The sequence below is a fragment of the Eubalaena glacialis genome, chromosome 7 (genome assembly GCF_028564815.1).
Source record: "Eubalaena glacialis isolate mEubGla1 chromosome 7, mEubGla1.1.hap2.+ XY, whole genome shotgun sequence".
Taxonomy (NCBI): Eukaryota; Metazoa; Chordata; class Mammalia; order Artiodactyla; family Balaenidae; genus Eubalaena; species Eubalaena glacialis.
The window spans coordinates 48,204,123-48,217,242 of record NC_083722.1 but is presented as its reverse complement, the minus strand read 5'-3'; positions in this window follow the sequence as shown (position 1 = coordinate 48,217,242).

Genomic DNA, 13,120 nt, shown 5'->3' with positions numbered 1-13,120 from the left:
CTAAAGCACCTTGGAGGTACAAAATAGATAAAGAATCTGCGAGGTCAAAGCTCTGTGGGCCCTTTTGAATATAAGGTTGAAGGGAAACTTTATTTTCTTCATTGGGATTTAGAGAGTTGTGGGCTCAATTCTCCCTGAGAAACACTGTAGTTGCACATGTTCTCTTCAGAGCATATTTGCCTTCGTGATGACAAGTGATTTTCTGGAAAGAAACTTGGAGGTTGCCATTCTTTGGTAGGTGGTCATTCTTCGGTATTCTTCAGTGAATTGGCGAACACATTTGACCTCTAGCCTCATGCTAAGGTTCTTCTTCTATCATGCCACAGGTTGGCATGCAGCAGAATCCAGGTAGCCTTATTCAGTGTGGTTCATGTGTTCTAGGAAGCATTCCATGTCTCTTAGTACTGGCCGGTGTGCACTAGGATGAGAAACGTAAAGGAAGGACAGCCTGTGTGTTCGGGGAGTTGTGAGCAATGTACCGTTGGGAACAGCTAGATGCCGAGTCATGGGGCATGAAGGCTTCTTTTGTTAAACCTCTAGAATGTTGCAAGTTGAAACAAGTCAAGCATCTCCCTTCTAAAGCACCTTGGAGGTACAAAATATAGAAGAAACTGCGGGGTCAATGCTTTGTGGGCCCTTTTGAATATAAGGTTGAAGGGAAACTTTATTTTCCACATTGGGATTTAGAGAGTTGTGGGCTCAGTCCTCCCTGAGAAACACTGTAGTCGCATGTGTACTCTTCATAGCACAATTGCCTTTGTGATGATAATTGAGTTTCTAGGAAAGAAACTTGGAGGTTGCCATTCTTTTGTAGGTGCCCATCCTTCAGTAATCTTCAGTGAATTGGCGAAGCCGTTTGACCACTACCCTCAAGCTAAAGTTCCTCCTGTATCATGTCACAGGTTGGCATGCAGCTGAATCCATGTAGCCTTATTCAGTGTGGTTATTGAGCTTTAGGAGTTATTCCAGGTCTCTTAGTAAAGGCGGGTCTGCACTAGGATGAGAAACGTACAAGAAGGACCATCCGTGTGGGGAGTTGTGAGCAATGCAACGTTGGGAAGAGCTAGGTTCCGAGTCACGGGCAGTGAAGGGCTTCTTTTGTTAAACCTGTAGAATGTGGCAAGTTGAAACAACTCAACTATCTCCCTTCTAAAGCACCTTGGAGGTACAAAATAGAGAAAGAAACAGCAGGGTCAATGCTCTGTTTTCTCTTTTGAAAATACGGATTGAACGGAAACTTTATTTACCTTCTTGGGATTTAGAGAGATGTGGGCTCAATTCTCCTGAGAAACACTGTAGTTGCACATGTTCTCTTCATAGCCCAATTCCTTTGTTATGACAAGTGAGTTTGTAGGAAGGAAACTTGGAGGTTGCCATTCTTTGGTAGGTGCTTATCCTTCGGTAATGTTGAGTGAATTGGCGAACCCGTTTCACCACTAGCCTCAAGCTAACGTTCCTCTTGAATCATGCCACAGGTTGGCATGCAGCTGAATCCATGTAGCCTTATTCAGTGTGATCCTTGAGCTCTAGAAAGAATTCCAGGTCTCTTAGTACTGGCCGGTCTGCACTAGGATGAGAAACGTACAAGAAGGACGCCCTGTGTGTTTGTGGAGTTGTGAGCAATGCAGCGTTGGGAAGACCTATGTTCCGAGTCATGGGCAGTGAGGGGCTTCTTTTGGTAAACCTCTAGAATGTGGCAAGTTGAAACAACTCAATTATTTGCCTTCTAAAGCACCATGGAGTTACAAAATAGAGATAGATAAAGCAGGGTCAATGTTCTATGGGCCTTTTGAATATAAGGATTGAAGGGAAACTTTATTTTCCTCATTGGGATTTAGAGATTTGCAGGCTCAATTCTCCCTGAGAAACACTGTAGTTGCACATGTTCTCTTCATAGCACAATTGCATTTGTGATGACAAGTGAGTTTCTAGGAAAGAAACTTGGAGGTTGCCATTCTTTGGTAGGTGCTCGTCCTTAGGTAATCTTGAGTCAATTGGCGAACCCGTTTGAACACTACCCTAATGCTAATGTTCGTCTTGTAACATGTCACAGGTTGGCATGCAGCAGAATCCATGTAGCCTTATTCAGTGTGGTCCTTGAGCTGTAGAAAGCATTCCAGGTCTCTTAGTAGTGGCCGGTCTGCACTGGGATGAGAAAAGTACAAGAAGGACGGCCTGTGTGTTCAGGGAGTTGTGAGCAATGCACCGTTGGGAACAGCTAGATGCTGAGTCATGGGGGGTGAAGGGCTTCTTTTGTTAAACCTCTAGAATCTGGTAAGTTGAAACAACTCAACTATCTCCCTTCTAAAGCACTTTGGAAGTACTAAATAGAGAAAGAAACATCAGGGTCAATTCTCTGTTGTCTCTTTTGAAAATAAGGCTTGAAAGGAAATTTTATTTTCCTCATTGGGATTTAGAAATTAGCAGGCTCAATTCTCCCTGAGAAACACTATAGTTGCACATGTTCTCTTCATAGCACAATTCCTTTGTGATGACAAGTGAGTTTGAAAGAAAGAAACTTAGAGGTTGCCATTCTTCGGTAGGTGCTCATCCTTCGGTAATGTTCAGAGATTTGGCCACAGCATTTGACCACTAACCTCAAGCTAACGTTCCTCTTCTATCATGACACAGGTTGTCATGCAGCAGAATCCATGTAGCCTTATTTAGTGTGGTTCCTGGCTCTAGGAAGGATTCCAGGTCTCTCGGTACTGGCGGCTCTGCAGTAGGTTGAGAAACGTACAAGAAGGACGGCCTGTGTGTTCAGGGAGTTGTGAGCAATGCACCGTTGGGAACAGCTAGATGGTGAGTCATGGGAGGTGATGGGCTTCTTTTGTTAAACCTCTAGAATCTGGTAAGTTGAAACAACTCAACTATCTCCCTTCTAAAGCACTTTGGAGGTACAAAATAGAGAAAGAAACAGCAGGGTCAATGCTCTGTGGGTCTTTTGAATATAAGGCTTGAAGGGAAACTTTAATTTCCACTTTGGGATTTAGAGAGTTGTGGGCTCAATTCTCCCTGAGAAACACTGTAGTTGCACATATTCTCTTCATAGCACACTTGCCTTTGTGATGATAAGTGAGTTTCTAAGAAGTAAACTTGGAGGTTGCCATTCTTTGGTAGGTGCTTATCCTTCCGTAATCTTCAGTGAATTGGTGAACCAGTTTGACTACTAGCCTCAAGCTAACGTTCCTCTTGTATCATGCCAAAGGTCGGCATGCAGCTGAATCCATGTAGCCTTATTCAGTGTGGTACTTGAGCTCTAGGAAGCATATCAGGTCTCTTAGTACTGGGCAGTCTGCACTGGGATGAAAAACGTACAAGAAGGACGGCCTATATGTTCGGGGATTTGTGAGCAATGCACCATTTGGAACAGCTAGATGCCGAGTGATGGGTAGTGAAGGGCTTCTTTTGGTAAACCTCTAGAATGCGGCTAGTTGAAACAACTCAAGTATCTCCCTTCTAAAGCATCTTGGCGGTACAAAATAGAGAAAGAAACACCAGGGTCATTGCTCTGTGGGCCTTTTTGAAAATAAGGCTTGAAGGGAAACTTTATTTTCCTCATTGGGATTTAGAAATTTGCAGGCTCAATTCTCCCTGAGAAGCACTGTAGTTGCACATGTTTTCTTCATAGCACAGTTCCTTTGTGATGGCAAGTGAGTTTGAATGAAAGAAACTTGGAGGTTGCCATTCTTTGGTAGGTGCTCATTGTTGGAAATCTTCAGTGAATTGGCGATCCAATTTGACCACTACCCTCAAGCTAACGTTCCTCTTGTATCGTGCCACAGGTTAGCATGCAGCAGAATCCATGTAGCCTTATTCAGTGTGGTTCTTGAGCTCTTGGAAGCATTCCATGTTTCCTAGTACTGGCGGTTCTGCACTAGGATGAGAAACGTACAAGAAGGATGGTCTGTGTTTTTGGGGAGTTGTGAGCAATGCAGCGTTGGGAACCGCTAGATGCCGAGTCATGGGCAGTGAAGGGCTTCTTTTGTTAAACCTCTAGAATGTGGCAAGTTAAAACAACTCAAGTATCGCCCTTCTAAAGCACCTTGGAGGTACAAAATAGAGAAAAAACAGCAGGGTCAATGCTCTGCAGGCCCATTTGAAAATAAGGCTTGAAGGGAAACTTTATTTAACTCATTGGGATTTAGACAGTTGCAGCCTCAATTCTCCCTGAGAAACACTGTAGTTGCACATGTTCTCTTCATAGCACAATTCCCTTTTGATGACAAGTGGGTTTCTAGGAAAGAAACTTGGATGTTCCGATTCTTTGGTAGGTGCTAATCCTTTGGTAATCTTCAGAGATTTGGCTATAGCATTTGAACACTAACCTCAATCTAAAGTTCCTCTTGTATCATGACACAAGTTGTCATGCAGCAGAACCCATGTAGCCTTATTCAGTGTGGTACTTGGCTCTAGGAAGCATTCCAGATATCTTAGTACCGGCGGTTCTGCACTAGAACGAGAAACGCACAAGAAGGACGGCCTGTGTGTTTGGAGAGTTGCGAGAAATACACCGTTGGGAACAGCTAGATGCTGACTCAAGGAAGGTGAAGGGCTTCTTTTCTTAAACCTGTAGAATGTGGCAAGTTGAAACAACTCAGGTATCTCCCTTCTAAAGCACCTTGGAGGTACCAAATAGAGAGAGAAACAGCAGGGTCAATGCTCTGCAGGCCCTTGTAAAAAAAAGGCTTGAAGGGAAACTTTATTTAACTCATTGGGATTTAGAGAGTTGCAGGCTCAATTCTCCCTGAGAAACACTGTAGTTGCACATGTTCCTTTCACAGCACAATTCCCTTGTAATGACAATATGTTTCTACGAAAGAAACTTGGAGGTTGCCATTCTTTAGTAGGTGATCATCCTTCCGTAATCTTCAGAGATTTGGCAACAGCATTTGACCACTAACCTCAAGCTAAAGTTCCTCTTCTATCGTGACATAGGTTGTCATGCCGCAGAATCCATGTATCCTTATTCAGTGTGGTTCTTGAGCTTTAGGAAGCATTCCAGGTCTCTTAGGACTGGCGGGTCTTCACTAGGGTGAGAAACGTACAAGAAGGACGGCCTCTGTGTTCGGGGAATTGTGAGCAACGCACCGTTGGGAAGAGCTAGATGCTTAGTCATGGGAGGTGAAGAGTTTCCTTTGTTAAACCTCTAGAATGTGGCAAGTTGAAACAACTCAAGTATCTCCTTTCTAAGTAACCTTGGAGGTACACATTAGGGAAAGAACCTGCAGGGTCAATGCTCTGTGGGCCCTTTTGAAAATAGAGGCTTGAACGGAAACTTTATTTTCCACATTGGGATTTATAGAGTTGAGGGCTCAATTCTCCCTGAGAAACTGTGAAGTTACACGTGTTCTCTTCATAGCACAATTGCCTTTGTGATGACAAGTGAGTTTCTAGGAAAGAAACTTGGAGGTTGCCATTCTTTAGTAGGTGCTAATCCTTCGGTAATCTTGAGTGAATTTGCGAACCCGTTTGATCAGTAGCCTCAAGCTAACGTTCCTCTTCTCTCATGCCACAAGTTGGCATGCAGCAGAATCCATGTAGCCTGATTCAGTGTGGTTCTTGGCTCTAGGAAGCATTCCAGGTCTCTTAGTAAAGGCTGGGTCTGCACTAGGATGAGAAACGTACAAGAAGGATGGCCTGTGTGTTCGGGGACTTGTGAGCAATGCACCTTTGGGAAGAGCTAGATGCTGAGTAATGGGAGGTGAAGGGCTTCTTTTGTTAAACCTGTAGAAAGTGGTAAGTTGAAACAACTCAAGTATCTCCATCCTAAACAACATTGGAGGTACAAAATAGGGAAAGAAACTGCAGGGTCAATGCTCTGTGGGCCCTTTTGAATATAAGGCTTGAAGGGGAACTTTATTTTCCTCTTTCTGGTTTAGAGTGTTGCGGGCTCAGCTCTCCCTGAGAAACACTGTAGTTGCACATGTTCTCTTCATAGCACAATTGCCTTTGTGATGACAAGTGAGTTTCTAGGAAAGAAACTTGGAGATTGCCATTCTTTTGTAGGTGCTCATTCTTCGGTAATCTTCAGTGAATTGGCGAACCCATTTGACCACTAGCCTCAAGCTAACGTTCCTCTTGTATCATGCCACAGGTTGGCATGCAGCAGAACCATGTAGCCTTATTCAGTGTGGTTCTTGAGCTCTATGAAGCATTTCAGGTCTCTTAGTAAAGGCTGGGTCTGCACTAGGATGAGAAACGTACAAGAAGGACCGTCCGTGTGTTTGGGGATTTGTGAGCAATGCAGCGTTGGGAACAGCTAGATACCGAGTCATGGGTAGTGAAGGGCTTCTTTGTTAAAACTCTAGAATGTGGCAAGTTGAAAAAACTCTATTATCTCCCTTCTAAAGCACCTTGGAGGTACAAAATAGAGAAAGAAACAGCAGGGTCAATGCTCGGCATGCCCTTTTGAAAATAAGGCTTGAAGGGAAATTTTATTTAACTCATTGGGATTTAGAGGGTTGCAGGCTCAATTCTCCCTGAGAAACTCTGTAGTTGCACATGTTCTCTTCATAACACAATTCCCTTGTGATGACAAGTGGGTTTCTAGGAAAGAAACTTGGAGGTTGCCATTCTTTGGTAGGTGCTCATCCTTCGGTAATCTTCAGAGATTTGGCGACAGCATTTGACAACTAATCTGAAGCTAACGTTCCTCTTCTATCATGACACAGGATGTCATGCAGCAGAATCCATGTAGCCTGATTCAGTGTGGTTCCTGTGTTCTAGGAAGCATTCCAGGTATTTTAGTACTGCCCGGTATGACTTGGATGAGAAACGTACAAGAAGGACAGCATGTGTGTTCGGGATGTTGTGACTGATGCACCATTGGGAACAGCCAGATGCCGATTCGTGGGTAGTGAAGAGCTTCTTGTCGTAAACCTCTAGAATGTGGCAAGTTGAAACAACTCAACTATCTCCCTACTGAAGCACCTTGGAGCTACAAAATAGAGAAGGAAACTGCACGGCTAATGCTCTGTGTGCCCTTTTGTATATAAGGCTTGAAGGGAATCTTTATTTTCCACATTGGGAGTTAGAGTGTTGCGGGCTCAATTCTCCCTTAGAAACACTGTAGTTGCACATGTTCTCTTCACAACACAATTCCCTTGTGAGGACAAGTGAGTTTGTAGGAAAGAAACTTGGAGGTTGCCATTCTTTGGTAGGTGCTCATTGTTCGGTAATCTTCAGTGAATTGGCGACCACATTTGACCGCTAGCCAAAAGCTTACGTTCCTCTTCTATCATGACACAGGTTGTCATGCAGCAGAATCCATGTAGCCTTATTTAGTGTGGTTCCTGGCTCTAGGAAGCATTCCAGGTCTCTTAGTACTGGCGGGCCTGCACTAAATTGAGAAACGTACAGGAAGGACGGCTTCTTTGTTCGGGGAGTTGTGAGCAATGCACCGTTGGGAACAGCTAGTTGCTGAGTGATGGGAGGTGAAGGGCTTCTTTTGTTAAATCTCTGCAAGCTGGTAAGTTGAAACAACTCAAGTATCTCCCTTCTAAAGCACCTTGGAGGTACAAAATAGATAAAGAATCTGCGAGGTCAAAGCTCTGTGGGCCCTTTTGAATATAAGGTTGAAGGGAAACTTTATTTTCTTCATTGGGATTTAGAGAGTTGTGGGCTCAATTCTCCCTGAGAAACACTGTAGTTGCACATGTTCTCTTCAGAGCATATTTGCCTTCGTGATGACAAGTGATTTTCTGGAAAGAAACTTGGAGGTTGCCATTCTTTGGTAGGTGGTCATTCTTCGGTATTCTTCAGTGAATTGGCGAACACATTTGACCTCTAGCCTCATGCTAAGGTTCTTCTTCTATCATGCCACAGGTTGGCATGCAGCAGAATCCAGGTAGCCTTATTCAGTGTGGTTCATGTGTTCTAGGAAGCATTCCATGTCTCTTAGTACTGGCCGGTGTGCACTAGGATGAGAAACGTAAAGGAAGGACAGCCTGTGTGTTCGGGGAGTTGTGAGCAATGTACCGTTGGGAACAGCTAGATGCCGAGTCATGGGGCATGAAGGCTTCTTTTGTTAAACCTCTAGAATGTTGCAAGTTGAAACAAGTCAAGCATCTCCCTTCTAAAGCACCTTGGAGGTACAAAATATAGAAGAAACTGCGGGGTCAATGCTTTGTGGGCCCTTTTGAATATAAGGTTGAAGGGAAACTTTATTTTCCACATTGGGATTTAGAGAGTTGTGGGCTCAGTCCTCCCTGAGAAACACTGTAGTCGCATGTGTACTCTTCATAGCACAATTGCCTTTGTGATGATAATTGAGTTTCTAGGAAAGAAACTTGGAGGTTGCCATTCTTTTGTAGGTGCCCATCCTTCAGTAATCTTCAGTGAATTGGCGAAGCCGTTTGACCACTACCCTCAAGCTAAAGTTCCTCCTGTATCATGTCACAGGTTGGCATGCAGCTGAATCCATGTAGCCTTATTCAGTGTGGTTATTGAGCTTTAGGAGTTATTCCAGGTCTCTTAGTAAAGGCGGGTCTGCACTAGGATGAGAAACGTACAAGAAGGACCATCCGTGTGGGGAGTTGTGAGCAATGCAACGTTGGGAAGAGCTAGGTTCCGAGTCACGGGCAGTGAAGGGCTTCTTTTGTTAAACCTGTAGAATGTGGCAAGTTGAAACAACTCAACTATCTCCCTTCTAAAGCACCTTGGAGGTACAAAATAGAGAAAGAAACAGCAGGGTCAATGCTCTGTTTTCTCTTTTGAAAATACGGATTGAACGGAAACTTTATTTACCTTCTTGGGATTTAGAGAGATGTGGGCTCAATTCTCCTGAGAAACACTGTAGTTGCACATGTTCTCTTCATAGCCCAATTCCTTTGTTATGACAAGTGAGTTTGTAGGAAGGAAACTTGGAGGTTGCCATTCTTTGGTAGGTGCTTATCCTTCGGTAATGTTGAGTGAATTGGCGAACCCGTTTCACCACTAGCCTCAAGCTAACGTTCCTCTTGAATCATGCCACAGGTTGGCATGCAGCTGAATCCATGTAGCCTTATTCAGTGTGATCCTTGAGCTCTAGAAAGAATTCCAGGTCTCTTAGTACTGGCCGGTCTGCACTAGGATGAGAAACGTACAAGAAGGACGCCCTGTGTGTTTGTGGAGTTGTGAGCAATGCAGCGTTGGGAAGACCTATGTTCCGAGTCATGGGCAGTGAGGGGCTTCTTTTGGTAAACCTCTAGAATGTGGCAAGTTGAAACAACTCAATTATTTGCCTTCTAAAGCACCATGGAGTTACAAAATAGAGATAGATAAAGCAGGGTCAATGTTCTATGGGCCTTTTGAATATAAGGATTGAAGGGAAACTTTATTTTCCTCATTGGGATTTAGAGATTTGCAGGCTCAATTCTCCCTGAGAAACACTGTAGTTGCACATGTTCTCTTCATAGCACAATTGCATTTGTGATGACAAGTGAGTTTCTAGGAAAGAAACTTGGAGGTTGCCATTCTTTGGTAGGTGCTCGTCCTTAGGTAATCTTGAGTCAATTGGCGAACCCGTTTGAACACTACCCTAATGCTAATGTTCCTCTTGTAACATGTCACAGGTTGGCATGCAGCAGAATCCATGTAGCCTTATTCAGTGTGGTCCTTGAGCTGTAGAAAGCATTCCAGGTCTCTTAGTAGTGGCCGGTCTGCACTGGGATGAGAAAAGTACAAGAAGGACGGCCTGTGTGTTCAGGGAGTTGTGAGCAATGCACCGTTGGGAACAGCTAGATGCTGAGTCATGGGGGGTGAAGGGCTTCTTTTGTTAAACCTCTAGAATCTGGTAAGTTGAAACAACTCAACTATCTCCCTTCTAAAGCACTTTGGAAGTACTAAATAGAGAAAGAAACATCAGGGTCAATTCTCTGTTGTCTCTTTTGAAAATAAGGCTTGAAAGGAAATTTTATTTTCCTCATTGGGATTTAGAAATTAGCAGGCTCAATTCTCCCTGAGAAACACTATAGTTGCACATGTTCTCTTCATAGCACAATTCCTTTGTGATGACAAGTGAGTTTGAAAGAAAGAAACTTAGAGGTTGCCATTCTTCGGTAGGTGCTCATCCTTCGGTAATGTTCAGAGATTTGGCCACAGCATTTGACCACTAACCTCAAGCTAACGTTCCTCTTCTATCATGACACAGGTTGTCATGCAGCAGAATCCATGTAGCCTTATTTAGTGTGGTTCCTGGCTCTAGGAAGGATTCCAGGTCTCTCGGTACTGGCGGCTCTGCAGTAGGTTGAGAAACGTACAAGAAGGACGGCCTGTGTGTTCAGGGAGTTGTGAGCAATGCACCGTTGGGAACAGCTAGATGGTGAGTCATGGGAGGTGATGGGCTTCTTTTGTTAAACCTCTAGAATCTGGTAAGTTGAAACAACTCAACTATCTCCCTTCTAAAGCACTTTGGAGGTACAAAATAGAGAAAGAAACAGCAGGGTCAATGCTCTGTGGGTCTTTTGAATATAAGGCTTGAAGGGAAACTTTAATTTCCACTTTGGGATTTAGAGAGTTGTGGGCTCAATTCTCCCTGAGAAACACTGTAGTTGCACATATTCTCTTCATAGCACACTTGCCTTTGTGATGATAAGTGAGTTTCTAAGAAGTAAACTTGGAGGTTGCCATTCTTTGGTAGGTGCTTATCCTTCCGTAATCTTCAGTGAATTGGTGAACCAGTTTGACTACTAGCCTCAAGCTAACGTTCCTCTTGTATCATGCCAAAGGTCGGCATGCAGCTGAATCCATGTAGCCTTATTCAGTGTGGTACTTGAGCTCTAGGAAGCATATCAGGTCTCTTAGTACTGGGCAGTCTGCACTGGGATGAAAAACGTACAAGAAGGACGGCCTATATGTTCGGGGATTTGTGAGCAATGCACCATTTGGAACAGCTAGATGCCGAGTGATGGGTAGTGAAGGGCTTCTTTTGGTAAACCTCTAGAATGCGGCTAGTTGAAACAACTCAAGTATCTCCCTTCTAAAGCATCTTGGCGGTACAAAATAGAGAAAGAAACACCAGGGTCATTGCTCTGTGGGCCTTTTTGAAAATAAGGCTTGAAGGGAAACTTTATTTTCCTCATTGGGATTTAGAAATTTGCAGGCTCAATTCTCCCTGAGAAGCACTGTAGTTGCACATGTTTTCTTCATAGCACAGTTCCTTTGTGATGGCAAGTGAGTTTGAATGAAAGAAACTTGGAGGTTGCCATTCTTTGGTAGGTGCTCATTGTTGGAAATCTTCAGTGAATTGGCGATCCAATTTGACCACTACCCTCAAGCTAACGTTCCTCTTGTATCGTGCCACAGGTTAGCATGCAGCAGAATCCATGTAGCCTTATTCAGTGTGGTTCTTGAGCTCTTGGAAGCATTCCATGTTTCCTAGTACTGGCGGTTCTGCACTAGGATGAGAAACGTACAAGAAGGATGGTCTGTGTTTTTGGGGAGTTGTGAGCAATGCAGCGTTGGGAACCGCTAGATGCCGAGTCATGGGCAGTGAAGGGCTTCTTTTGTTAAACCTCTAGAATGTGGCAAGTTAAAACAACTCAAGTATCGCCCTTCTAAAGCACCTTGGAGGTACAAAATAGAGAAAAAACAGCAGGGTCAATGCTCTGCAGGCCCATTTGAAAATAAGGCTTGAAGGGAAACTTTATTTAACTCATTGGGATTTAGACAGTTGCAGCCTCAATTCTCCCTGAGAAACACTGTAGTTGCACATGTTCTCTTCATAGCACAATTCCCTTTTGATGACAAGTGGGTTTCTAGGAAAGAAACTTGGATGTTCCGATTCTTTGGTAGGTGCTAATCCTTTGGTAATCTTCAGAGATTTGGCTATAGCATTTGAACACTAACCTCAATCTAAAGTTCCTCTTGTATCATGACACAAGTTGTCATGCAGCAGAACCCATGTAGCCTTATTCAGTGTGGTACTTGGCTCTAGGAAGCATTCCAGATATCTTAGTACCGGCGGTTCTGCACTAGAACGAGAAACGCACAAGAAGGACGGCCTGTGTGTTTGGAGAGTTGCGAGAAATACACCGTTGGGAACAGCTAGATGCTGACTCAAGGAAGGTGAAGGGCTTCTTTTCTTAAACCTGTAGAATGTGGCAAGTTGAAACAACTCAGGTATCTCCCTTCTAAAGCACCTTGGAGGTACCAAATAGAGAGAGAAACAGCAGGGTCAATGCTCTGCAGGCCCTTGTAAAAAAAAGGCTTGAAGGGAAACTTTATTTAACTCATTGGGATTTAGAGAGTTGCAGGCTCAATTCTCCCTGAGAAACACTGTAGTTGCACATGTTCCTTTCACAGCACAATTCCCTTGTAATGACAATATGTTTCTACGAAAGAAACTTGGAGGTTGCCATTCTTTAGTAGGTGATCATCCTTCCGTAATCTTCAGAGATTTGGCAACAGCATTTGACCACTAACCTCAAGCTAAAGTTCCTCTTCTATCGTGACATAGGTTGTCATGCCGCAGAATCCATGTATCCTTATTCAGTGTGGTTCTTGAGCTTTAGGAAGCATTCCAGGTCTCTTAGGACTGGCGGGTCTTCACTAGGGTGAGAAACGTACAAGAAGGACGGCCTCTGTGTTCGGGGAATTGTGAGCAACGCACCGTTGGGAAGAGCTAGATGCTTAGTCATGGGAGGTGAAGAGTTTCCTTTGTTAAACCTCTAGAATGTGGCAAGTTGAAACAACTCAAGTATCTCCTTTCTAAGTAACCTTGGAGGTACACATTAGGGAAAGAACCTGCAGGGTCAATGCTCTGTGGGCCCTTTTGAAAATAGAGGCTTGAACGGAAACTTTATTTTCCACATTGGGATTTATAGAGTTGAGGGCTCAATTCTCCCTGAGAAACTGTGAAGTTACACGTGTTCTCTTCATAGCACAATTGCCTTTGTGATGACAAGTGAGTTTCTAGGAAAGAAACTTGGAGGTTGCCATTCTTTAGTAGGTGCTAATCCTTCGGTAATCTTGAGTGAATTTGCGAACCCGTTTGATCAGTAGCCTCAAGCTAACGTTCCTCTTCTCTCATGCCACAAGTTGGCATGCAGCAGAATCCATGTAGGCTGATTCAGTGTGGTTCTTGGCTCTAGGAAGCATTCCAGGTCTCTTAGTAAAGGCTGGGTCTGCACTAGGATGA